Source organism: Haliotis rubra, unplaced genomic scaffold (assembly GCF_003918875.1).
Source record: "Haliotis rubra isolate DU_JTF1 unplaced genomic scaffold, ASM391887v1 Scf265, whole genome shotgun sequence".
Classification (NCBI taxonomy): Eukaryota; Metazoa; Mollusca; class Gastropoda; order Lepetellida; family Haliotidae; genus Haliotis; species Haliotis rubra.
In genome coordinates, this window is record NW_025766725.1 from 547,143 (window position 1) to 574,384 (window position 27,242).

Consider the following 27,242-nt stretch of genomic DNA (forward strand, 5'->3'; position numbering starts at 1 on the left):
TCACTGGAGCTCTTGTATATCCACGTTGTTTTTCTCCCGATTTTGTGTTTTATTCCAAATTGATTGATTTTCTAGCTATGCGTTTGTTTAATGAGTTCAGTCAGTTGTGCCTGTCATCTACTGAGAGTCTGTCATGGCAGATGGACTCCTGTCCCACACTAAGACTCTGTGCACCTTCTGACATCTGACATTTCACTGACCATCATCCTGTCAGGATCTCCACAGGAAGCTGGCGACATGATCAAGTTGTATCTTCCGTATTTCCCACACTCCCTCTCACTACAGTCAGTGCCTAAAGTCCAAAGCTCAAGACTGAAATGTCTGATAAATATAAAACGTCAATACCGGTCTTGGCTAATGACAGTCTATTTCCAAACACCAAGCTAATCTGAAAGTCATGACATTAATTTCTGGATAATTTCCCAACACTTTCAGTCGCACAAACTACACCATACAGTTTCTGGTAGGTATAAAATACCTTGAGTTTCTCATTCAAGTATTTTATCTTGGTTGGAAAGACAGACAGTTGTGAATCCTTAACAAAATCAGACAGATCCACCTAAATCTTATTCGAACATATACATCCTCCTTGTGGACAACTTTTCATACCTTGGTCATACATACAATAATGCTGTGGTATCTGTTGGGTGTTCTACTTTCAATATCAATGATGACACAATCTCTTATCTGGTGATAGCAGTGTGAGAATTCTCCAGAAGTCACTGCTTTGCAAGTTCAACAAGAACAAAAAAAATCCTGGCGTGATATTTGAGTGCACTCAACCATCAACAAAACACCAGTTGGATGCAAATCATGATGCAGTCAAGGTAATTGATGATGAGGAAACGGAAGAATTTGAACTGTCCAGTCTCCTTAGGGCTGAAGCAGGACTAGATCCTCCCCTGCATTCTTCAGCGTGATTTAAACCAGACGTCACAATTAGCAGGACGCAGAATACATTGTCCATCACTTTCACAAGTCTTCACCAGGGAGTCTAATCCTTAGATGACTGGGCAGTAAGTCTGGCAACAGCTTCAAGTATCATAGAATGTCAGGTCTCAATTACAGAGGAAAGCTTACCCAATAACATCCACATCCACCAGAAACAGGAGAACTGTGATGTTTCAATTACAGAATGGAAGACCTCCTTAATGATCCAGAATCACTGTTAAATATCCATAATCCAAGAACTCTCTGAACTTCTGCACACTGTAACAAGATACTGTTGGATGTCCATGTCGAACTGGACAATCACATTAGTGCACACTGAAGGTATGTCAGTAGGTAGCTTGATTTCTGCTGTACTGTTCGATGTCCCCAGGAACCTTGACAGAGCAATACCATATGAATGGTGAGAACTTGTGGTCTAGTGCAGTTACCTTGCCTACGACACAGCACAGAAAGATACCCCCAGAAATGGCAGTCCTTGAGCTCGAGGTACTGTTAAGTTCCCCATCCAGGTGTGTCCAGCGTCTCCCTCCGTCTGAGTGTCAGGTGGACGAGCAGGTCGACAGACTATTCAGCTAATGAAGCAGAAACTACCTGCTGGCTGTCACAATAGCCCCAAGCAGATGTTTACAATAGCCACTGGCTAGCAGACTCACTAAACTAGCTGCAGGCTGTACTAACAGTGCACACTATCCATCTGGTCTAGGATTGTGCAACAACACACTCTCATCTGTAGTGAGCTGGGCAAGGAATGAGCAGGTAAAGGCTTAGACTTTCACTCAGATCAGGCTGAAACATCTCAGTGAGAGTTTGAAAGAAACATAAATTTTCAGAAGTCCGAAAAAATGGTCTGGTACTGCTAAGTTGTCATTTTGTAGAAAGGTCATCTGCTAGGAAATTTTGCAACTCCTTCTTGAAGTTTCTTAGTCTCTGACGAGTGGGCCTATGTTAATTTCTAACCCTGTTGGATCTCCAGAATGACCTTGAAACATGGTTCTGTGCTTGATGTGTCCGTTCTGACAGAAAGTCGTCTGTATAGATGGACTAGACCTTCACAGTCTGTATTGTGTATGAGTTGGAGTACAGTCTGATTCATGAGGTGAATCTCGTGGGTGACTGAACCTGCTGACTCAGGCAGCTGATCATATCAAAGCCTAAGGCATGATGGCTGCACAGACACAATGGCAACAGTGACAAATCACAAGTGACATCTAGAATACCATGTATTTGCAGATGATCAAGCTGAAAAAACCTTAATCACAATTGTGCAGGTAGATTCTCCAAGGCAAGTAAATCCTCCTACAGCACAGTATACAATGACTTGCTCAAGGCACTGGGTAACTCATAAAACCAACCCGATAAACTGATCGTCATAAATCCTTTTCACATACAATCAGAATATCTTCAATATGCTGACTGTAGTATCAAACTCTTTCAAGTGCACATTGTAAGCATAAAATGAATTTCTCTCACACACATTTTAAACATCAACCTTTTAAAGTTTTCAACCTTTATGCTGGTAGAATTTAGGGTCTGTTCAACAGGTGCTTGTTACCTGCTAAATATGATGATAGTAATCCACTGACATATTAATAAATATATCTGCCTTTATATGAATCCAAGTTGAGGTATCATCCAGATTGTATTTGGGGATTATCAAGATTTCCAATTACAGAAAATGTATCCATCTTCGACAAACCGACTTCAGCCTTGTTTACCATGTAACTCTGATGGTCATAATCCACAGATCTCCAATTAACAGAATAGACACATCACCCTCCCTGCCTGGCTTGCGTTCAGCCTACAGTATGGCTCAGTAGGACAAGTAAACCAGGTCTAGCAAGGCACGTCCACCACACCCAGGAAGCCACACACCTTAGATCAGGATAATTTGCTTGAAGTCATCCAGCTACAGGAGCATCTACTCCATCATGGCCTCTACCATCTCCCAATATGGTGTCACTTCATCATCTGGACTGAAGATGGTTGACATGTACACCTTGTACGTACACATCCATACAGGATATACTTCATGCTACCTCCAGGGCGATCAGAATTAGCTATCTTTGTAACATCACTGGTAACAAATTACGTATCCGGCTTCATTTAAAACACATGCTCAGTGAGAATGTACTGTTAATAGTGTATCATGGCTTCAACTCACATTCAAATTAATTTCATCTCATCAACATAAAAAATTTTTTCTTGGAAATGATGCCAAGTCTGGCTCCATGTTGAAGAGAACAGATTAATCCAGCTACCCGAAACTCATTAACATCAAATGTTAATTTCCAAAAGGAATTTGAAGATACGATTTGTTAATGTTTATCTCCCTGTTCAATTGTGCATATATACATATCTCTCCAAAAAACATTTTGGAGCACCTTGAAATATAATGTATAACCACTTTTGCCTCCTGGAAAGCATTTGTACAGATCAAAGCAATCTCGTCTGCACTGACGTAAGACTCAACAATTGTTCAGGACTGCACGCTTATCAGACACCACCGATTGAAGTCAAAACATAAACCTGCTGTAACTTTGTCTCAGAGCAACACAAGAAGGTTTGTAAAGGCAACAAAATACTGCAGCTGCATTTCGCTACATTATGTCTGTGGGTAGATAACCTCTGAGGTCTTAAATTAATTACCCTGCCCAGTTTGCAACAGTTTGGCTGATTATAGCTGTGGTGATAGGCATCTGAAAAATCTGTTGATAATGTTCCATCTTGTCTTAGCTTCCCCTTCGGTGGGTTGTTATTGTAAATGACGAACACCTGATCCGGATCACACACCATGCGTTTCCACTAGAACTGACAGCAAGATATATTATAAATTTTGCACTAAAGGAAACTGGGTATAGATAACTTTAGATGTGGAGCATAAGAGAACAACAAATCTCAATTAGACAAAGACTTTTTACCAGAAATACGGCAAACTTATTTTAATCTATATCTATCTATCCACACACACACATGCACACACACACGTACACAGACAGACACACAAGTAAAATGCGATTGGAGCTGAATACAATTAATTTCTGCAGCTAAGGCAATGTAGACTTGCAAAATGCACAAAAAATACACATAAAAAACAAACAATAAGATTTGAGATAATTTTAACCTATCCTTTAGGAGACAGAGTACATCACAATTCTGTACATTTCATTTATATCACACAAATCTCTCTCAATAAAGTATGTGTCTTGCTGTTGCAAGATTCTTAATCAGATGAAAATATTCCTGATATTTAAACCAAAGAAAAGAAAGTCTATTCACGCGTCCTTTCAAAAAATTGCCAGACCCTTCAATGAGTAGTTTGACGGATAATACTGTCAACGATCAAGCTAGTTAAACAGCACCATTGACACCATCAACATCAAAGCCTAATTTACATTTAAAAACATTTTCTGCAGAAAGCTGGACTATTTCTCCAATTTGCATGAGAACAGGTGAAAGAATTATTACCAGACATGCCTCTGCATTGATTTCTGTTCTGAACAGGCAGATGGACAGGTGTTGAACTGGTATTAATTTACCCCCTATTGTGCTCTGCCCATTGGCTGGGGAAGCTGGTGGATATTGGTCAATAACACCTAGGCTGCTCTTATCCCAAGTGATATAACTGACCACTGACCCCTGACCAATTGAGCTACTGAATAGGGAGTTACGGGTCATTATGCACTACCTGATGTAATTGGTAATCATTGGAGTTGAATAACATTTCATTATGAACTTGATCGACAAGGTAACCTTATGCTGAGGCGTCTGTTACATACCTGGATGTTGTTAAGACTTAGGTAAGGTATCAAGCCTTCAGGCTTACATGGCTATTTCTGTAACATTAAGACTACCAGATTACAGCATACACATGAAAACAGTCACATGCTTATATTAAATCATAATCCAAGGTTTAAAAACAGTTTATTTATACAGCTAAATATTAGACTCTGCGACTTTACCTGCTTGTACAGAAAACAGATTTCAGTACAATTTGTGTTGGTTTAGTAACATCACATTCTCCTTGTCAACAAAGACTAAAATATACTGAAAATAAAGCCAAAATGCATATTGGGGCCAGTGAACTCCAGTTTGGGGCATCAAGAGCATTAGGCATTGGGCATTTTCAAATTTTTCTTGCCATTTTGAGTTTTTTCTTGCATTCTTTTTTGGTATTTTTTATCTACACAAAACAAAGGAAGGGTAAATAATATAAAATTTAATGTCATGGACATGCATTATTCAAGTTGTACCTTGTGAGTCCCACTTGCCATTGAAACTAAGACCTTAAAAGCTAATGCATCCAGAATGCTCTTAATTCAAAGAGAAGTGAAAAAGTTTAGCTTGTTATATTTTCTAAATTAGACTGATTTCAACATCTTGAATACTAATTTCTATCCAATCAACATTTCCAAAACTTTTTGTCACAGATATCTGTGACAACGTATTAGTTTGAAAATGTGATTGATTACATTTCAAGAATGGTTTTTGTAGCTCTAATGAGTGTTCATTCATGAAGAGCAATATTAGATATCAATATGCAAAGGCTTCAACTAACCAAGATGCATAATTACACTGTTCATTATTGTATTCCCACATTAGTTCCAGCTATGATGGACAGCTGTGCCATACTGATTCCGACTAATTGGAAGTCTGAATGAGCAACGGCTGTTATTGTTGTGGGTCATCTAACCACAAACATGTCTAATCCAAACAAATTATGCAACTAATTGCCTCCTGTATGCTGTGTATCTGCTATACAAAACTGGACTTGTTAATTACAGCCTTAGGTATCAAAGAGTCTCAGTTTGTCCACCCCTATCATATCTGAATCAGAGTGAGTGAGGGAGTTTGGTTTTACAACGCTTTTAGCAATATTCCAGCAATATCACGGTGAATGTGGGGAATCAAACCCAGGTCTTCGGCATACCGAGTGAACACTTTAACCACTAGACTACACCAAACCCATCTGGGTTAGAATTGGTCTTCAGCTAACCCATGGTTATCATGAGAAGTGATATACAGGATGGATCCATTGGTCAGGTGAGGTGATTTGAAATTGGGTTTAACGTCGTGCTTGAGAATATTTCGCTCATATGACGACGTGCATGCGTGTGTATGTGTATGTGCGGCTGCTTGTACTAGTCCAGACTTAAGCTGGTTTTATAGTGCTAGCCCACTGAGATACCATACCGCAGTGAAGCATGAATACTCCACTCAGACACATTTATACTGACTCCGAGCCGACCAGTCCTTGTTGTACCCATTAATGTCAAGCGCCAGGCAGGGACCAACAAGTACCATATTTTAACGTCTTTTGGTTTGACGCGGTCGGGGATCGAACCCGCGACCTTCCGCTCTCCGGGTGGACGCTCTAACCACTACACCACGGACGCGGTCTCCATTGGTCAGGCTCTCTGACTTGGATGCATGTCGTATCCCAGTTGTGTGATGCTCATCATGTCAATCGATGGGTTTTCTATGGTCACACAGTTTCTCCTTATTCACACTACATTGTCATGTCCCCTGCCAAAGTTATGCTATAAGCAGGTTAATCATTATCACCCAGCCAGGGAGTGAGTATGGTTTTATATATCCCAGCAATATCTTGGAAGGGAACATAAACATAAATAAGGTCAACATAATATAACAATATCATTAATTGTTAAATTTTCTTTTCTGCCAACATGAACAGGCTTGAAGTCATTCTTTGATAAATTAACTTATATTGAAAATGTGCTCAGGTAGGAATTCTGTTTGTCCTTTTTGATGATATTACCTGTTTCCTGATGCAAAGGCTAGACTAAAGGTTGTATGAGTCATATCGGGACTGGAATACTAACATACAGATGAAATGTTGGCTCCCTATGAATTTGATTGTCTCTCTTTCATAAAATCTGTTTGTTTATTTGTTTGCTTGTTGTTAAACACTGAACACGACAATATTCCAGCCATGCAACTGCAACCGGTAACCAATTAAGCCTGGATCAGACAAACAAGTGATTATATCGTAAGCCATGGTCCATACTGCCATGGTACAATAACACTCGTATCAACCAAGACACCAAGTGTGACTGAGAACACTGAAAACGCTTGTGGGCAATGTTTGAGTAATTTTGCAACATTACCAGGATGAACACCATGTCCCGAATAACTCATGAAGGACCATTTGTCCCCTGGATTGGGGACGAAACCAGACAAGAAAGGACCCACACATTCACAATTACACACATTTTTAATATAAAACATAGATGACATGTTCCCCCTATCAATGTAGAGTATAATGTTTCTTAGTTTACTCATTATTATTCCATTAATTGCAATACAGTCATAAAAATATATAATATATAAAAGCATCATGTCATGAAAATGTTCCACACAAACACTCGTGACAAAACAGGAAAAACAAGGTAATGTTATCTAATAATAAAAATAATACTATCCAATATTTCCATGAGGAAATCTCTCCTCTGCAAGTGCCAAAGTCATTAATATTCACATAGCTGTCATGATATAGATATTCCCATATGATTACATCTGTTATCCCACATATTTCTATGCAATATACTGCAACACTTACCTAATTATCAAACAGAACAAATGTTATCCCACAGAGACACAGTGAATATCTGGTGAAAAAATTCCAGACCAGTCGGTCACATGGGTGTCCATCTTCGGTCCGACATTCCAGAACAAAGCATGTTGTCGGCCGACTCAATATTGTGTTGGCTCACTGCCGTTATGTCAATCACTTGAGGACTCAGAGCAGTCTCCTACAGCATGAAGCTTAGCTACAGCACTGTCATTGCTACAGACTAGGAAACCGTGGTGACAATGTTACCAAAAATGTAACAATGTTGCATAATAGTCTCACTCCTATGAGACTAAATCTAATGTTGCAGACTCCCATAATTTTGATTGAGTCATGCAACTGGGTAATTAGTGTCAATAAACTAATGACACACCTATATTGCTGAAAGATCTCATTTAAAATTGATGGATTGGGTCTTCAGGGCATATATGCATAATGCAGGAAAGATGACTACACAAAAATAGTTCGGTTGCATACAAACAATCCTTCACTATCGATTTAGGTATATGATGTCCACTTTTTGCATATTTCAGCCATATCATGTTATGGGGCCACAGAAGGGGACTTCAATCACTGTACCCATGTGAAGAATCGAACCCAAGCATTAAAGGTCACTGGCAAACACTTAACCACCAGGCCAGCCTGCCACCCTTCATTGATAAAACTCTTAAATGAAATTGATGAGGCAATAAAATCTGTTTGACTTGCAAATTAAGACAACAGACTTCACAACAAACAACCACCAAAGACTGAACATCAAACAATATCTTTGTTAAAACACACACGATTTGGTGGGGACCTCATAAATTAAAAAATAATTTCATGGCGAAAACGAGAAATATAAAACAAGCATTACCTTCAAAATATCACATCCAAGCAGCTGACATTCACATCATGACCTAAACTTCATCCAAGGTCTAAGACGATCCATTCCAAAATATTCAACAAGACCAAATTCCTGCGACAGAAGAAATCTTCACCAAGACCCTCCTCCAACAAGACTACATGTCCTCACTGTAACACCAACTTGCTCCATGTCCTCATTATAAGGCTACAATTAGGCAATGTCCAGTGCAGCTCTTGGATGATATCATCCAATGCCTTCTAATAACATGGAACTGGTGCTGCCCGCATGCCGACACATTATCCGAAAGTCAGCCTTGGTTCCTTTGACCCTCAATCAATACTGGATTCCCGAAACCGAATCTCAACTCTGGACCAATGGTCTGATTTTTTTCTTCATTTGAACATGGATTATACCAAGAGTTCAAATTTAAGGAAAATTAATTTCCTTAAAACAGATAAACACTTAATGTTTTGGATTGAAATTATTGAAATTTTGATCTTTTTAATGAATTTGGTTACGTTTTACAGAAAAAGGATGTTATAAAAAAAATATAATACAAAATTAGCAGAATATGAATATATCATCTCAGAAGTATGTTGAAATTGTAGTTTCTGTAGTAGCTGAGATTTTAACAAAATGTAGCCAACAAAACAAACTAATTGTCACATAGTTTGTGGTATTTTATTGAATTCTTGACTTTTGTACTCAATACATTAAAATTACCTGACAAAGTTAATATGGCAAGCATCCATTCACAACCAAACTTCACCAAAATTCAACATGAAATATTCTGACCACAAAATATTTCAATAAGAAAGAGTTGTAATTCTGCAATATTCAATTTGCAGAATATTAAATGCAATATAAAAAGAAGATAATTATGAGCTCTTATGGCTTCTCCAAACGGGTCCATCAATTCGTAACTAGCTCGTCATCGGGGCTGCACTCAACATGCCGTTCTAACCTAATTCAAGACAAAAATCGAGCAATGTTTCTCTAATTTATTTGAAGACACGGTTAACAAAGAAGAGTCCCCTTATAGCGAAGGCCACTGGTTGAGTTGGTATAATGAAGGACCTAATATTTGAGTGGACATGCGCTACAATTGATTTTCCTCAGGACAAATTCCGTTAGATGTCTCTCGAGGAATCCAATGCTCGGCTTACGTCAGCTTTGCAATCTTGATGTCACGGCAAATTGTCTTCTCTCTTGTGGCATCTGAATGCTACTATTTGTTGATTATCTTCCATGCACTGTCAAATTGAACCGTCACGAACACATGCAAGCTATAGGTATTGTGCGGACACGGCACTAATTTACCTAGGCGAAGACCAAGAGCTCCCCAGGGTGTTTTGATAAACAAAGAAAGCACACAGAGCATTACACTGCTGTTAGAAGTCGGAGTCTGAAAACAGGATTTCCGTTCTCGGTGAAATCTATGCAATGATTCATACTTACTGACAGCCAGTGGCAACTGCAGGGAGATTGTTCTCATTTAAAAAAACAAACACTATCAACAATAAAAGGCAAATTTACAAATGAAGGAGGGTTTTTGAAAGGGTAGCGGAATGATGAAGTCCACACATTATAGCCACAATTCAATCTTAAAAATGGTCCACACTTTCTGAGGGATAAGAATTCTGGACACTTTTTACTTAATAACCAAGATCAGAAGACTCAGTGTACAAGCTTTGACAGAACAAAAATATACAATAAGGCCTAATTGTTCATCTGTAGATGTATGGTGTGATGTTCACAATGCTGAATCTTTGCCATGTGTGTGTGCTTTTATGAATGCATCGCCTGTTCTGGTGCCATAGGAACTATTGCTGAAATATTGCTGATGTGATGTTTAACACTGACTAACCGAGCATAATATATTATTTAGAGCTGTGACGATATATCGTAGTATCAATAATCGTGATACTTTATCTGACGATACATATGTCGATACTATTTTCGTATCTTGATATGTATCTTTGACGTTAGAATTACTATTTTTCACTAGATATTGACAAGTATGTCAAAATTTATACTGTTACTGGCTATCAAAATATGCTTTTTTTTAAAGGAAATAACTAAAGATAGCATATCGTGATATGCATCGAATCGAATCGTATTGTTCCAAGATATGGCGATATGTATCGTATCGTGAAATTTCTGTATCGTCACACCTCTAATATTATCATTATAGGATACCAATATTTTATATAGCGCACATACCCACGCAACTAGTACATGCTCAAGGCCATGAAATATTCAGTATTGCATTATGAAAGAAAGAAACAGGTGTTCCTTAAGTTTCTTTGTGTAGTATACATTAATCTCAGACAAAAGAACACTTATCTTACTACCATAGAGGACTGATAATACAATATTCATTCATGACATTTGGGAATAGCTGTTTCTTACCTGTCAGGTAAATTAATAATTTTAATGATAAAGTCACAGCTCTAGTAATTGCAATAGTAATTGCTGTTCTGTCGCATAATAGAACACTACTCACTGGTGATAGGCATACCCTAGTCTTACATCTTGTCTTGGAAATATCTCACAGAAAAACATTTTAATAATCTAAATACAATAGAATAAATGGGGCCAAGAGACTTTCTTTATTTTCAGAAACTGAGTGAATGAGTGAGTGAGTTTAGATTTACGCTGCACTCAGCAATATTCCAGCTATATGGCGCCTCTCTGTAATAATCGAGTCTGGACCAGACAATCCAGTGATCAACAGCATGAGCATCGATCCGCGCAACTGGGAACCGATGACATGTGTCAACCAAGTCAGCGAGCCTGACCGCCCGATCCCGTTAGTCGCCTCTTACGACAAGCATGGGTTACTGAAGGTCAATGTTCTAACCCGGACCTTCACAGGTTTTTCAACTGCATTAATCTCAATTTTCCAAAATGTTATAGACTTTCTCGGATGTATTTGGTTTAGAGGCTGTATGATATATTAAAGTCTCACTGGACTACTAGCTTGACCAAACAAGGGTCATCAGGAGATGACAAATCCCGCTGGTCCCCATAAATTTGAAAATTTTGTTGAAAGATATTGAACAGGGGGGTGTTCCGGCACACTGAACTACTAACTTGACAAAAAAAATGTTCCTTTCCCTATAAAAAGGTGCCTTTACTTTTATGTTTTTGTTCTTAATGCAGTGGTGTTAATAAAAAGAGTCTGGGCCAGGCAATCCAGTGATTGATACAATGAACACCGATCCACATAGTGTAGGTATTATAACCTGAAACTGAATTCATTTCATGGCTTATTCTTTTGGTTGCTTTTTGTTGAATGTCACACTGAACAATCCTGCTTCATGACGGCAGTCTGTAAATAATCAAGTTTGGACGAGACATTCAACATAATCGATCTATGCAATTGGGAAACGATAACATGTCTGAACCATGTCAGTCAGCCTGACCACCTGATCCTGTTAGTCATCTCTTACTACAAGCATGGATTGTGAAGACCAATTCTGGATCTCCACAGGTTTCATATCTTACAACAAGCATGGGTTGTGCAGACCAATTCTGGATCTCCACAGGTTTCATATCTTACAACAAGCATGGGTTGTGCAGACCAATTCTGGATCTCCACAGATTTCATATCTTACAACAAGCATGGGTTGCTGGGACGTTATTCTAACCTTGAATCCCCAAGCAGTCTCTGATACAATGATGCCCATGTACAACTACAAATGAAATCTATTTTTATTAGTGCTTGTCAATAAGGAGAAAATTTAGAACCACTTTTCAAACAACCACATGGGTGAGTGAGTGAGTGAGTGAGTGAGTGAGTGAGTGAGTGAGTGAGTGAGTGAGTGAGTGAGTGAGTGAGTGAGTGAGTGAGTGAGTGAGTGAGTGAGTGAGTGAGTGAGTGTAGTTGTACGCTGCTGTTAGCAATATTCCATCCATATCACAGTAGAGGACACCAGAAACACATTGTTGCATATTTGCTGTTCGTTCTTTGCCAGAATTGCTGAAAATTTGCTGATGCAGCAAACTTCAACAATTCTGCAACACAATGGCACCAGACAACACATGATATGGTAAATGTATGACTTCTTGTACGTCATGCCACCTGTTCCTGAACAACAAGGGCCAGGAATATGGGACACAATCATGGACAACTTGGTGTATGGTTATAACATCTGTCAAACATGTAGGTAAATTTATTAGGCCAACATCTGCTCAATGGTTTGCTTAATATATTATTCAAACGGCATATGGTAACACTGACACACAGGTTCTGAATCAGATTACCATCTCAAATCTATAACACAACACACAAAAGTCAAGCAGATATTCAGAAACAAATGTTAGAAATTTGATTAAGAGGTATCAAATCTATCTTTTTTCTGCAACTTCAGCAACAAGTCTTAAGCCGCCAAAAATATGGTGACACTTTTGAGTCATATTAGGTGTCAAAGCTTTAATTTTGGCCAGTAGTCTGGATTGTCAATGGTTAATCTTGGTCCTTCTAACATTGAAAACATTTGTAATCTTCTGAGCATGTGCAGTGACATGAACTCAGTAAAATTCTCTGTATTCAAGGGAAGTATCACAGGTTCTCAACACATGACCCCACCGTTGTTTGGTCTCAGACCCGTGAAGATCCGGAGTAGAATTGGTCTTCAGTAACCCTTCGTAGAGGCGACTATCGGGTTCAGGTGGTCAGGCTTGGTGGCTTGGCTGACACATGTCATCGTATCCCATTTGCGTAGAATGATGCTCAAAATGTTGATCACTGGACAGCCGCCATATAGCTGGAATATTGCTGAGTGCGGCATTTAACAACCAACCAACCAATGTTTGGTCTCGAAAGTTGACAGACCCATATATATCCCATGACATTCATTCATTACCTGAGTTGCAGTATATGCTGTTCCTATATAGGTAATCATATAGGTGTTCCCTTTCTCTGCAGTCTGGCCACAAAAATCATACAGGTATTCTTTAATATCGCACATAAACTAACTAAAATTAACTAAATTAATGTTGGCATTTATGTCCACCCAGGTAGTTTCAAGCACCCTTCCCAAAACATTCTTTGTAATATTTCAGTGACAGAAAAGTCTTACTGGATGAAAGATTTTCCAAATTAAATCAGCCAATCTGTTCTTTTTTTAAACGATGAAATGGTCACTTAGGGCCCCTGATCCAACATTGACATTCTAAAGTGCAACATACAAAATGCCCAAACCTTGGTCAAACACTGAAGAAAAGGATAGAAAGGGTTGTTAACCAGGTCTATTTTCTCTCCGTGCCTATTCCGGGATAGGGTACCAAAGGTCCATTAGCCAGTCGTGATTAATCGCTCATCTACGGGACTCAAATCGGACCTCAGCAGGGCGCACTCAAGGTGAATGTCAGGGAAAAGCTGTCATAATTTGTAAAGTCACACACTGGGAGGTCCCCAAACATGGAAAGCCTTCAAAGAAGCACAGACGATATGAGTCAACACAGCAAAGCTCACCTGTGTGATACGAGTCATATAGCATAGCTCACCTGTGTGATACGAGTCAGTATAGCTTAGCTTACCTCCAATACACAGACACAGAGCATAGGTAACCGGTGATATACAAGTCAGTACAGCTGAGCTCAAACGTGATACAGGTCAGTATAGCACAGCTCACTTCATAAAAACACCCCAGAAATATCTGGACTTTCATTGACTTTAAGGTGAACATCACATCAGGTGAATCTTCTAACATAATACTTAACATCACACTGAGTGAAGCACCACCTTGCTTATCGATGATCTCCTGTATGATCTTCCCGAAAAATTCAAAATTAAATTACTCGCATATATATGTACCCAACACTACATCTGAAGTATTGTAATCCTGGTCTTCTGAGGAAATGTTGCATGTCAAACAAACTATGTATGAGACAGTGTGAAATTTTAATCCTATGTTAAAGCAACAAGAGTAAGGATATGATTCCCATCCCTACCTCATATTACTCCCACCCCATCCGACATGACTCCCTCCCCCACCTGATATCACTTCACCCCCACCTGACATCATTCCCACCCCTAGCATATATCACTCCACCCCACACCTGACATCACTTCCACCCCCACCTGACATCACTCCCACCCTTACCTGATATCACTCCCACCCTTACCTGATATCACTCCCACCCTTACCTGATATCACTATCAACCCAACCTTCAATGATTTCTTTTCCCACCTGATATCACTCCCCTCCAAATATAACATCACTCCCACCTCCACCTGATATGACCCTATCAACCCCCACCCTCTACCCAACATAACAAACCACATCCACCTCTAATCAACATCCACCTCAACCTCACCCCACCTGAATTCACTTTTAACCCCATCAATAAAATATTCACAAGGACCTCAATGACAAACCTGCACTGTCACAAAGTGCACTGCTTTTTACCCAAGAGCCCTGTACAGGGATAAGTGCATGATCTCTAACCCCCAGGGGAGGGCCCCGAACCTGGATTAAATCCACTGCACCTGAGCAGTTGAAAAGAAGAATGTCAAATACAAAGGTTAACATTACATGTAGTCTTTGACTTGGACAGAGATTACGTTTATTGAACGGAGATATATCTTCCTGCAATAAAAGAAACTCATTTGATTAAGTAGTTCACCTAATTGCTATATTATCACTGCTAAACACACAGTACTTTCGGATGGTTTTATTATCTATATTTTGCAAAATTGTAAGAATGGAAGTCATATGAAACTGTGATAGCGGTGGTCCTGTGCACAGAGCTCAGGCCACGAATCAGTTGAAGTTAAGCAACGGAGAGCTCAAACAGTCCCTGGATGGGTAACCGTTGTTTGGCAGCTTGACTCCTGAGAGTTTCTAGGACTTCAGTCCTGCCCCACAACGAAGGACTTGTGATACATGTGGTCTCACCTTAGGCAAGAGAGTATGTTCAATATTGCCTCTGTTCACCCAGCAGAAAATGGGTACCCGGTTGGATAAAATCGTGTGACTATAACATTCTAGCGCCTAACAGGCAGCTTGGGTTATCCGGGGTAATAATAATCGGCTTCTGATTAAGTGCTGCGAGCAATCACTTGGTGTTTGGAGACTGTGCGCTATAGAAGATGACTTATTATTATTAACGGTAAATGATATGATTCTTGACGCATGTAATTGTACCCCAGTAATTAGTTGATGCTCGTAATGTCAATCCCAATATTGTTAGGTACAGACAACCAAGATATAGCTTATATTGCCCAGTGTGGTGTTAAAAAAATACAAGCAAGATTATGACAACAGGCCATAATCAAAATAAGATTTGAAAAACTCGTACCAAGTACACATACTCCAACCTCAGTTGCCCCGGACCTCTGTGACCCCAAGTACCCAAATTTGTACAAGATAAATTGGTTTTAAAATAGTAGCATATCTCAGCACAATGTCAATATATGTCAAGTATGTCAATACCATGGAGTGAGACTGCAAGATTATGTATAATGCTATCTGCCTTGATAAGAAATGCTGTGCCAGCACATTGAAGCAAGAAGTCATCAGCATCTGTCCAGGTGTGAATCTTCTCACCTGTGTGACAATCTAGGTAGGGTGACCACTGGACCACTGGACCACAGGTGTGGTGGACATAAACCCCTCTCGGTTTCAGGAATAACATGTTTCAATCCCAAATACACAGTACTTCTAACATTTTAGTTTATTCATATAAAGGTATCCTTATGCCAAATAGATATCTGGATTTTCAGGGGAGTTCTGTTTTTCATCCAGGGCTCATTTGTTAAAAAACCCCACACACAGCAATATTATATGTTATGAAAGTGGTTTGTAGATAATCAAATTTGGACCAGACAATCAACTGATTAATATTATTAGCATTAGCGTGTGGGTATGACATAATCAAGTCTCCATCTAAAAACCGGCAGCATTCACTAGCCTTGGATGACAAGAAAGGTTGCTAGGCACCTATTCTAATCCTAACTCCATCTCACTTTTTTGTTGTTGTCAGTTTGTTGTTTAACACTGCAGTCAGCAATATTTCTGATTTATGTTAAAGTAATCGAAGCAGGGTTCGATTTAAGAGATGTTAACCTACTTGCACCAGGTGCAACCTAAGATAAAACCTAGTTGCACCAGCCAAATTCCAGTTGCACTGCTTTTACTGCAATATGTAATGAAAGAAATATGCTATTGAATTATTTAGATGTTTATTCAGAAGTTTACCCACTCAAAAATTGACCTGCACCTGGTGGAAGTTAGACTCATAACTAGGTTGCACGTTGTAGTATTATGTTGCACCAGTGCAAGTAACAAAACACCTAATCGAGCCCTGCAAAGTCAGGACCTGACAATCAAGTGATTGACATCATGAGCATCAATCTACACAATTGGGATATGATGACATGCATCAACCAAGTGAGCGAGTCTGACCACCTGTAGTCACCTATTATGACACATATCAGTTGCTGAAAACCAATTCTAACCCGGATCTTCACATGTCTGTCTTCACCAAAAATGAATTTCTTTGCCAGGTGAGCAATCAGCCCTGTTTCTAGTGGTGGTACCCCTCTGTCCACACCTGAGTGTGACCATTTAGACCTTGTGGTACCTGCCTCCACAAATACTGACCGCCATCGAAATACCTGACACAGCCTCTAGACCTCTTTAGACCTGACTTGATAACTCACAAACATCATGTCCGCTTTGTACAAACACAGTGTCACCTGAGGCCCTCAAAATTTAATTATCACTGTTTCATACCTGCATATGTCCCTACCAAACAACCTGGACCTGTCTGTTGCACTTGGCAAAATTTCAGCCATACCACAACAGAAATTAGAAATTCCATACCACCTACAAAATTTACAAAACTCGACTCTCTGGTGGCCCGTAAATTGACCATCTTCTTTTGTGGTATGACTTCTCCGCTTCTCACAGATTTGCCACCGTTTAAGCCTCAACAAGGAGTTGTGTGTGGCTAGACTGTACCCTATTAGTAGGCTGATTAACCGTCAACACCAGAGAGCGACAATTTCACCACCCATTGTGTGCATCACGTTCAGATTGCTGACCACCGTCTGACCAAGCCACAGATTACCACCAGTTTCCAAGAATAACATCAGGCTTAACTTCAGCTTCAACATTCTCAAACAGCTATATCTAGCTAGGAAATGTCTGAAAATGACACAATTATAAATAATATAGCTATTATTTATATAGCGCCTGTTCCAACAAATTGCTCAGAGGTACTCAGGCAGAGCAATGTCAAAAGGCTGTGTTTCTAGCATTCACTTGAACTGGTTTAGTTCAAGCATGTCCTGGATGGTGTTTGTGAAAACGCACCACAGTTGTGACTGAGTGAGTGAGTTTAGTTTTATGCCGCTTTCAGCATTATTCCAGCAACATCACGGCGGGGGACACCAGAAGTGGGCTTCACACATTGTGCCCATGTGGGGAATCGAACCCGGGTCTTCGGCATGACGAGCGAACGCCTTAACCACTAGGTTACCCCACCGCCCCTGTTCCACAGTATGGGTCCTGCTTTGGAAGGACCCACTGATCTGTCACCATAGGATTGCAAATCAAAGTATTTTTGAGTACTTTCCTCTTCATTTTAGTGTTTGTTTGATAGTCTAATGCAGTTCAGCTAAAATCCATCCAGTAATGATAGCAACTTCATAGACTGACCTAGACAAACAAGCGATCAATATGATGAACATTTGCTTATAATGAAATAATCAAACATGGCACAGAGACTGACCACATGATCCAGCTCACTCACCTTGGATAAGATTCTGTGGTCCTTTAATATGTTTGAATTTATTGTCTTGCGATGTTTCAATGATCTTTTATAATAAAAAAATTAAAGTTAACTTTTTCTTACCATGTGATAATACATGTGTCAAACTGATCCGAAAATGGCACAGTTTGGCTGTTTGAAAATTTATTGCCCTAAAAAAACTAAAACACGCAATCTTGTCAAAGTAAGCGAGTGAGTTGATTTTAAGACTGCTTGGAACAGTTCAAACTTTAGTGACCGACTGACTGAGTTTGGTTTTACGCTGCTTTTAGCAATATTCCAGCAACATCACGGCGGGGAACACCAGAAATGGGCTTCACACATTGTACCCATGTGGGGATTCGAACCCGGGTCTTCGGCGTGACGAGCCAACGCTTTAACACATAGGCTACCCCACCGCCCCTCAAACTTTAGTGAAACCCCCGAGCATGATGTTGAAATGCTGAGCTACCTAATCACGGCAAAATGGGTCTTCAGCTTCAATCTAGGTTTAGGGCTTGCTAAAGGGATACAACTCAGCAATCCGGATTGCAGGACAAAAGATGACCAGGCCATTTGTTAAAGAAGAGCTTATTTTAGTGTGTGTGTTTTTAAAAAAATTAATTCAGATACATTTTATCCACTATTCAGTGTTCACACTTTTTTTAGGGATATGTGTTTTTCATGTTTTCACTTTGGACAATTGATCTGAAAGACTGAAACTTCATGCCTGCATAAAACAAAACGAACTCCACTGACTTTCATCATAAGTGTTATCGATTTCCTGGTACGCTATCTCACATTAATAATTCAGAATATGTTTCCTTTATCTAAAGGTGGGTAATGGAACTTCACACTGCGGTGTAACCAGCTCTCACACCTCTACATCAGACATTGATTACCGGTAACTGCACCATTTACTATCAACTGCATTGAAGGGCATACATTTCCAAAACCCAACTTGGAACATTTAAAAAAATTAAAAAATAGCAGAAAAAGCTTCTGTCCATAAATAGCAATGGAGAACACTCTGAGAAAGGATTAAGACAGTATTCAGTCAATCGCCAAAACGTTTTGAGCCTACCAGCTTGTACATCGTGTTCGCGAGATTTCTGTGTTATGATCAGGATACTTATTAGACTCAACAGATTCACTCAACTTTAGGCTTTGGACTGACTGACTGAGTTTGGTTTTACGCTGCTTTTAGCAATATTCCAGCAACATCATGGTGGGGGACACCTGAAATGGGCTTCACACATTGTGCCCATGTGGGGATTCGAACCTGGGTCTTCAGTGTGACGAGCCAACGCTTTAACCATTAGGCTACCCCACCGCCCCCTTTGGACTTATGGCTAAAGTCAAAGACTGAGTATTTGGCTAGGAGTACATGGTCACAGTGACCCTGCTCTTTGATTCATCAGGAACTGAATCTAGACACCAAGAACATTTTCATCCAGTAACATTTACGTTGTAACACAAACCCATTGCTTTTAGGCTTCATTTTTAACATTTGGAAGCACAAAAGAAAAAAGCTTCTTTGTTTATCCTGAATCCCCATTCTATTCTATTCTCCATTCTGATAAATACCCTAGATACAAATATATCCAACACACCCATGCAAGTCTATATGTGGCAAGCGCAAATTACTCCAGTATCAGAAAATGAAGAAAGTCTCTCGGCAACCTTTTATTGTATTTGACTACAGCAGTTTATTAACTGTTTAGTCTGTAAAATACGTTAATTTCAGAAAGTAGCTATTAGTCTAGGTTTGTATAATTTGAAACATCTTGGAGGTTACTGCTGTATATCGCCACTATTCAAACTGTAAGATGTTCATAGTTAATTTCAATCACTTTAATCTCTTTTGTTAAAAATACTTTTCCTGAAACCAATTAGTTTGTTTGAATCTTGCAAGACGTTGATCAGATCCCGACTCTGTCTACAGAAACTCAGTATCAATCATACTTCCTAACAACAGCCAATATCTACACAATGTCCACGACTCAAACAATCCCCAGGATATTCCCATCTTGATCAAACACCATTTGAAATTTAAATTTGAACACTGAGGCTTTGTTGCAGACATGGCTGCCATATTGGGAAAGGGGGAAGGCTGTAGCGTCTCTTTTGAACGTCATTACCATCGATAGACAACAACTTCCTCAAGGAAAAAATCGAGCTGTTTGCCGAGTTGAGGTAACGCTTTATCTAACGTGTTGAAATCAATTCAACCAACATAAACATGTGTACATGCACTACATTCATGTAGGTCCTTGTCCTCTACCCAGTGGAAACTCTCTGTACCTCTAGCAAGGCGATTCCGAATTGTAATGTCACTACGAGTTAAGAGTGAGTCAAGATGTGTATTCACATCAGCAATATTTCAGACATATTGTGTTGTAGCAAATGTTATAGCTGAATAACTTGGAGACTTAATATAATTTTTTATTTTGTTGCATTTTTCAACATTTTATACAAACAGTTAACAATGATATTCCAGTATACATGATGAACAATCAAATAGTTTTAGCCGAATAAATCATGACATGACGACCAAAACTTGTAGAAAGCATTGATATTACAACTAATTATTGACGAACACTTTGTTAGCATATAATATTCGAACAGTTTATGTTGAAAAACTTGAAAAGAAGGCATAAAAAGTTTCTGTATTACAAAAAACCCACTAAACTATCCATCACAAAAAGCATCAACATTTATCAGGGATTTACCTTGAGTCCTTTATTTGAAGGTCCTTGGGACTCATACTCTTAATATTCAGGGGTCCTGGAGTACAAAATGGGGGGTCCCAGACTCTTAAATATTATCATTAATACTATGTTGTAATATTGTTGTAATTCAGTTAGTTATTGTATTGTGTATCAAGATCACCACATTGTTACAGCAATAAAATTGAAAAAAGATATCATAACCCGGCTCATAGCAAACTCAGTGATAACTTATTGTTCTTGATTAGAATTTTTGCAAAAGGTATTTGGACGTTTTCTGTGTCCCTGTGGACGCGCTCATAAATTTTGTTGCGTCCATTGTCAATTTTTATGCGTATAGGACGCTGGAATTCGCGTCCTGCCAATAATGTACAAACACATCCTCTGCAAACAGTAATATCTTACTTAAGATCTGATGTGATAAATCATTATCTTCCTAACCTTTACAAAAGAGATGACATGTATTTCAGGACACCTGGCTTCAAAATATCCCAAACATATTCCTTTTTTTTCAAAAGTGAAAAATAGTTAACACAATTGAATTCCTTTATAACATTTATTAAATCCAAATCCTTCAACAAAATGTGATGAACAACAGTGATTACTTTCCGTCTGTTATTTTTGTCATTGAAAGAAAACACAACTTTCAATCAGTTCAGTTGCCATCAGAGACTAAATTTAACATGGTAAAAATAGTTTCTTAACCTTACATCTGCATTTAGGGCAACCAAACTTTTGATCAATCTTATTCCCTTTATAGATTTTGATAAATGTTCAAAAAATAACCTGAAATGATTTTTATCTCATTTTTTTCATGGGAGTGCATACTGCTTTGTGAACCTCAGTGGCGACAGTGTATCACAGTTGACTCCGCCCACTGAAACCAGAGAATACCACCACACTGTTGGTTGGGACAGGGTATAATACAGTTATGGCACAGCTGGCAGTTAACCTATCAGAGAGGCAGTGTCACTGGGAATATTCCTGCAATCATGTCACATGTTAAAGTGTTGATGCACACAGAGATATCCCACTATTTTAGAGCGAGCGAGTGAGTGAGTGAGTGAGTGAGTGAGGTGGCTTATAACTGCTGACAAATCCAACCATAGATTCCAGCATGGCTAAGGGACACAACTCTACACAGAGAATGGTGACACTTTTCGCCAATTCCCCATCGGCATGAAAGTGAGAGTGTTAAAGACCACACTATCGCTTTTACAATAAACTGATAAAGTTTACAATAAGTCCTTCTTTAACTTTCAAGAAATTTTTAAATGGGCAGAGTCACTGTTGAAATAAGCAAGGCATTAGACATTCATGAATGCAACTGTTTGACTTCAAATACTTTCAGGAAGATCTATGTGCAGTCATACAACTTTGAACTGTACACTGAGTGAGTGAGTGAGTTTGGTTTTACGCCGCTTTTAGCAATATTCCAGCAATATCACGGCAGGGGACACCAGAAATGGGCTTAACACATTGTACCCATGTGGGGAATCGAACCCGGGTCTTCGGCGTGACGAGCGAACGCTTTAACCACTAGGCTACCCCACCGCCCCTTGAACTGTACAGAAGAATTGTTTGCTGATCTGTGAAGAGAGATTCCAATTTGCAATTCTGCAGCCAAGCCTCTCAATACACAAAGCCACGAATGTAAAATTCAGCCATTTGCAAAAACACTGAATTCCATTCACCTTTGAATTACAACCTATTGTCAGTGCAAGGGAAAGTTATTCCCATAACAAGACGATATCGGCTACAGTGAGTGAGTTTAGTGTTACGCCGCTTTAGCAATATTCCAGCAATATCACGGCGGGGGACACCAGAAATAGGCATCACTTATTGTACCCATGTGGGGAATTGAACCCGGGTCTTCGGCATGACAACCAAACACTTTAACCACTAGGCTACCCCACCGTCCCTTATCGGCTACAGAATAACAGAAACATCCAGCAAGTTTTCCATCAACTAGCGGATAGGCCAACATTTCTTACATATAATGAATGCCACTTGGAGAAAGACAGAAGACAGTACAATCTGAAGAGAGGACCCATGTTTACAACCACTGTCCATAACTTTCAAACTGACACCACAAACATCTGTCAGTCTGCTCTGTCTACAGTTTCTTTAGGCACCAGGGCCTAGATTTTCGAAGCTCTCTTAGCGCTAAGATAGTGCTACACATTAACATAGACTTACGACTATCTTAACGGTAAGAGAGCTTCGAAAATCTAGGCCCAGTGGTTTAGGTGCCATATCTGGAGTTCATGATAAAACTGGTCCTTCAAGAGCGAAGTTAGCATCTGAGATCCCATGGATACATTTCTGGCATCTCCATGCTATGATGTGCAAAGGGGCAATGGGTTCGTCTAGTAGTAATAGATTTCGTCTACAGGTCCTCATTTCCCTGCCTGAGCCCATTTATGGTTTCACTCAGCTGGTTCTTAATAGATGGAAATGTACACTTTTCTTCTTTTGTGAAAAATAAAATGCTATAAACACAATTCTTCCCAACCTCTGTTCAATGCTTTGTGATGGTGCTTAAACAATGTACTTGAGAACATGGCAAATATATTATAATTACATGTGGCATACATCCAGACTTTCTTGTCATCTACTTCTCAATGTCATACATTCTCTAGTTCCTTTAGTGTAAGAAAAAATGTTTCCCACCTGATAAGTAAATTTCAGGCATAGAAATTGGAAGCTACACTGACGACAGTCTAAAGCCTTTTTTTCTAAACACAAGTCTATTTACCAAGTTGGTGATGTCAAAATTTGTATAGAGACTTGCTCAACCAACTCATGAATGAATTGACTCAGGTAAATATGTATCAGGAAATCTCTGCCCCATGTGAAAGGGGGGTGCTCGGAGGCAATGAACTGGCACACCAGGACCCTGTGACACACCAGTCTTGAAATACAAAACCAACATGAGACAACAATTCTGATTCAGGGCCATGCTGATGTACTATAGAGCCAAGATAAGGGAACTGACAAAAAATAACACTGATCATATCTTAACTTTTTTCAACCCAAAACTTGAAGGTTGAAATAAAACTGCAGAGTGTTTATAACAGGCAATGCTGTTGTGTGGATACTTTGAAGAGGTTTTGACTGGCTTCAAGAGTATCACATATCCAATAGTTATTCAGTACAGTCCTGATGATGTGGTAAATATACTGGGAATAGCGAATCATATTGTGTCTACAGGATCTATAACTGCTGCAACAGTGGTGTATATATGTGTTATATCTATACTTGGTCTGTACAGGCTCCATGACTCCTGGAATGGTGATGGATATTACATACATATGTATGTCAATAACTCCTACGATTCTGGTGTGTGTGTGTGTGTGTGTGTGAGTGTGTGTGTTTTGAGTGGTGTATACATGTGTATGTATACATGTTCTATAACTCCCAGAATGGGAATGTATATAACACATATATACATGTCTAAGAAATGTGGTATATATATGTATGAATGGTCTATATTTTAGAATAGTCAGGTGCATAATACTGTATATTATGTATACATGGTGTGTAACTCAAGGAACAACGGTGTATAACGTTCTATACTCAGTATTCCATTCAGTGGTGAGTTTCTCAAGCACCCAAGAGCCTTCCTTAATAACCATGGTCCGATTTCAAGTGGCACTCATGTGCTTATGTCCAAAGCCAATGATGGTGTATCTGATCTGTGGGACGTTACACCTGGCATTTCACACATGGTATCATTACGGACCCACAATGGCAGGAAACTCAGCTCTTGACCTTTATCTACACATGCAACACACAGATTAGGGAGGAAGCGTGTAGCTCCACAAAGATCAGTCTAAGTTAAGGTACACCACTTGAGCACAGTGGTTGGTATTTCAGCTGGTCAGGTAAATCCTGGGTTCTGTTTTCAGCAATTTATGATGTGATATGGCTTGTTCCTTCATATTTCAAAACTTGACTGGATGTACTGTTGCAATATGATTGGTGTATCAAGTATATGTACTATTGTGAGATGAGTTTACTAGACCAAATAGATCTTTACTAGACTCAAGCTTTGGACAAGTGGTTAAAAGTCACAGATTGAAGACATGATAGTCTGCCTCACAGTCCCTGAACTGCATTATTTCCCTACGGTCTAGCCCCCAGCAATGCTCAAGTCCTAAATGAAGCAAATCAAGATTTCCTCATGTTCAGGGCCCCGTTTCACAAAGCTATCGTAGCGCTACGACTGTCGTAACTGTAACATAAACTTACGACAGTCGTAGCGCTAAGATTGCTTTGTGAAACGGGGACCAGGATCTCCAACCTTACTAGGGCTCCTTATTCGATCCAAATAGGATTATTTGTTACATATATTCAGAGACTAAGTGTTAGTCTTAAGAAGTGACATTTATGGCATATTTTATTTGTATTAGAATTTACCTTATGGTAGATCTGGTTGTCAAAACTTTACAATGACAGATACTTGTAGAGTTTATAAAACCTTACACCTCCCATCCAATCCCACCCCACTTCATCCCATCCCTTCACTCACTGTCCTTAGACAGACCTTCACTTTTGACCCTGGCTTCTACAATGGCCAAGTGTACATAACAAAGCCATTTAGTTCCCAGACAAAACAATCACTTCCATTCAGCAATAAAGTTTTCCTGGCTACAAAACCTTTCTGATATCATCTGTAAGGAAAGATATGACCTAGCCATCAATCAAGCTGATAAAATGAATACCCTAGGCTCAACAGTACACCCTTGTCACACACCACTGTCTTTTTTTTCAAATATAATCTATCACAGTCTCTGGTATAGTTTAGTGCAATTTCCCTTCAGGCTTATCTAGGTTTAAAGCTCTACCATAAAGCACTAAACAGCATCCGGTGGGTTCACTGAAAAGTATTGGTATTTTTAAGGCAGACATAATAATGTCAATTTAAAGGTCATCATCAAGTGTTCAAAAGGCTTCCAGACCCAAATTGTCATGTGATATGCACATAGCATAAGTCATTTAGTTTCATTCATGAAAATGGAAACATACTTCTAGTGTTGTTTAACACATTTATTTCCATAAACAATTGTTGTCATGTGACTTATGAACAATGCAGATGAACAGTGTCTGTTGGGCTTGCACAAGTCTCCAAGGTAATAATAAATAGTTTAAATGACAATTTCTAAAAAATCCCTCTAACAGACTAGCATCCTTGTACTGTCCACGTATCTAGACTTGCCTCTGTAAAGGATAGAATTACTCTACATTGATGGGCTTAGCATTTAGTACAGCCTTGCAGCAAGGCTAAGTGTGTGTCAGTCTGAGACTTTAGGGGGGCGGTGGGGTAGCCTAGTGTTTAAAAATATTTACCTACTAGTGTTTAAAAATATTTATCAAGCATTAGGTAAAAAACTTAACTTGGAGCCCTACAACCTACTTGAACCTGACACAAAAAAAGTTTATGATCTGTAATAAATTTTAATACCTGCCACATTAACTATTTTTATAGATTACACATACACTACATCAATTCATAACTTCCCAAACGGATTTGATATATGAAAGTATACACTTGAAAAATTGATATTCAATTGAGTAAGATAATCAGGTGGTACAAAAACTTACATAAGCATATTGTAGCGCTGAAAATGAATCCACCATGACAACACAATTACAAAACACTTACATGTAAAATCAATAATTTTATATCATGAAACAGGTATCAATCTAGCCTTGATTACAAACGCGATGCCAGACGTGGCACTTGTTAGCCTGGAATGGAAATAGATGACTTGATTCTAAGGTGCCAGCGATCGAGGCGATCTGTCTCCGAATGGCAGGGTATTTACTCCTACTTAAGTCAATCTCATCATGGTGGGTATCTGATAGGACCATGCTGACGGTAAATAAGAACATAATTTGTCACCACTGACACAGAGGGTGTGTAAATATGCTGCGATCTCTTAAGGCACTGACTCCCACAAGTTCTTGAGTGAGTGGATATGGGTGATTGAAATTGCCAAGGAGTGAGGGAGTGAGGGTCCCTCCAAAGTCTGTGAGAGTGATGAACGAGTGTCTCTCAGTGAGTGAAAAATTTGTCTGTGGGTAAGAGATGTAGAATGCATCGAATGTGATTGATTGGAAGTGTTCAAAGGTGAATGTGTGAGAGTTAGAAGTGAAATGTGTGAATATGAACTGTTTAACTAGAGATTGTGTGGGGAACCGGGTAGGATGTCAGTGCTAAATCGCCCCCAGTGAGTGAGTGAATGAGTGAGTTTTAAGCTGCTTAAGCAATATTCCTGCAATATCACGGCAGGGACACCAGAAATATGCTTCACACATTGTACCAATGTGGGAAATCGAACCCAGGCCTTCGGC

General features: G+C 39.3%; 1 protein-coding gene across 1 annotated transcript in view; it reads right to left on the reverse strand.

Annotated features, from left to right (window-relative positions):
• The window catches only part of LOC124280315 (kazrin-like), a 149,940-nt gene that overhangs the window by 30,267 nt on the left and 92,431 nt on the right, over positions 1 to 27,242 (reverse strand). The window lies entirely within an intron of this gene.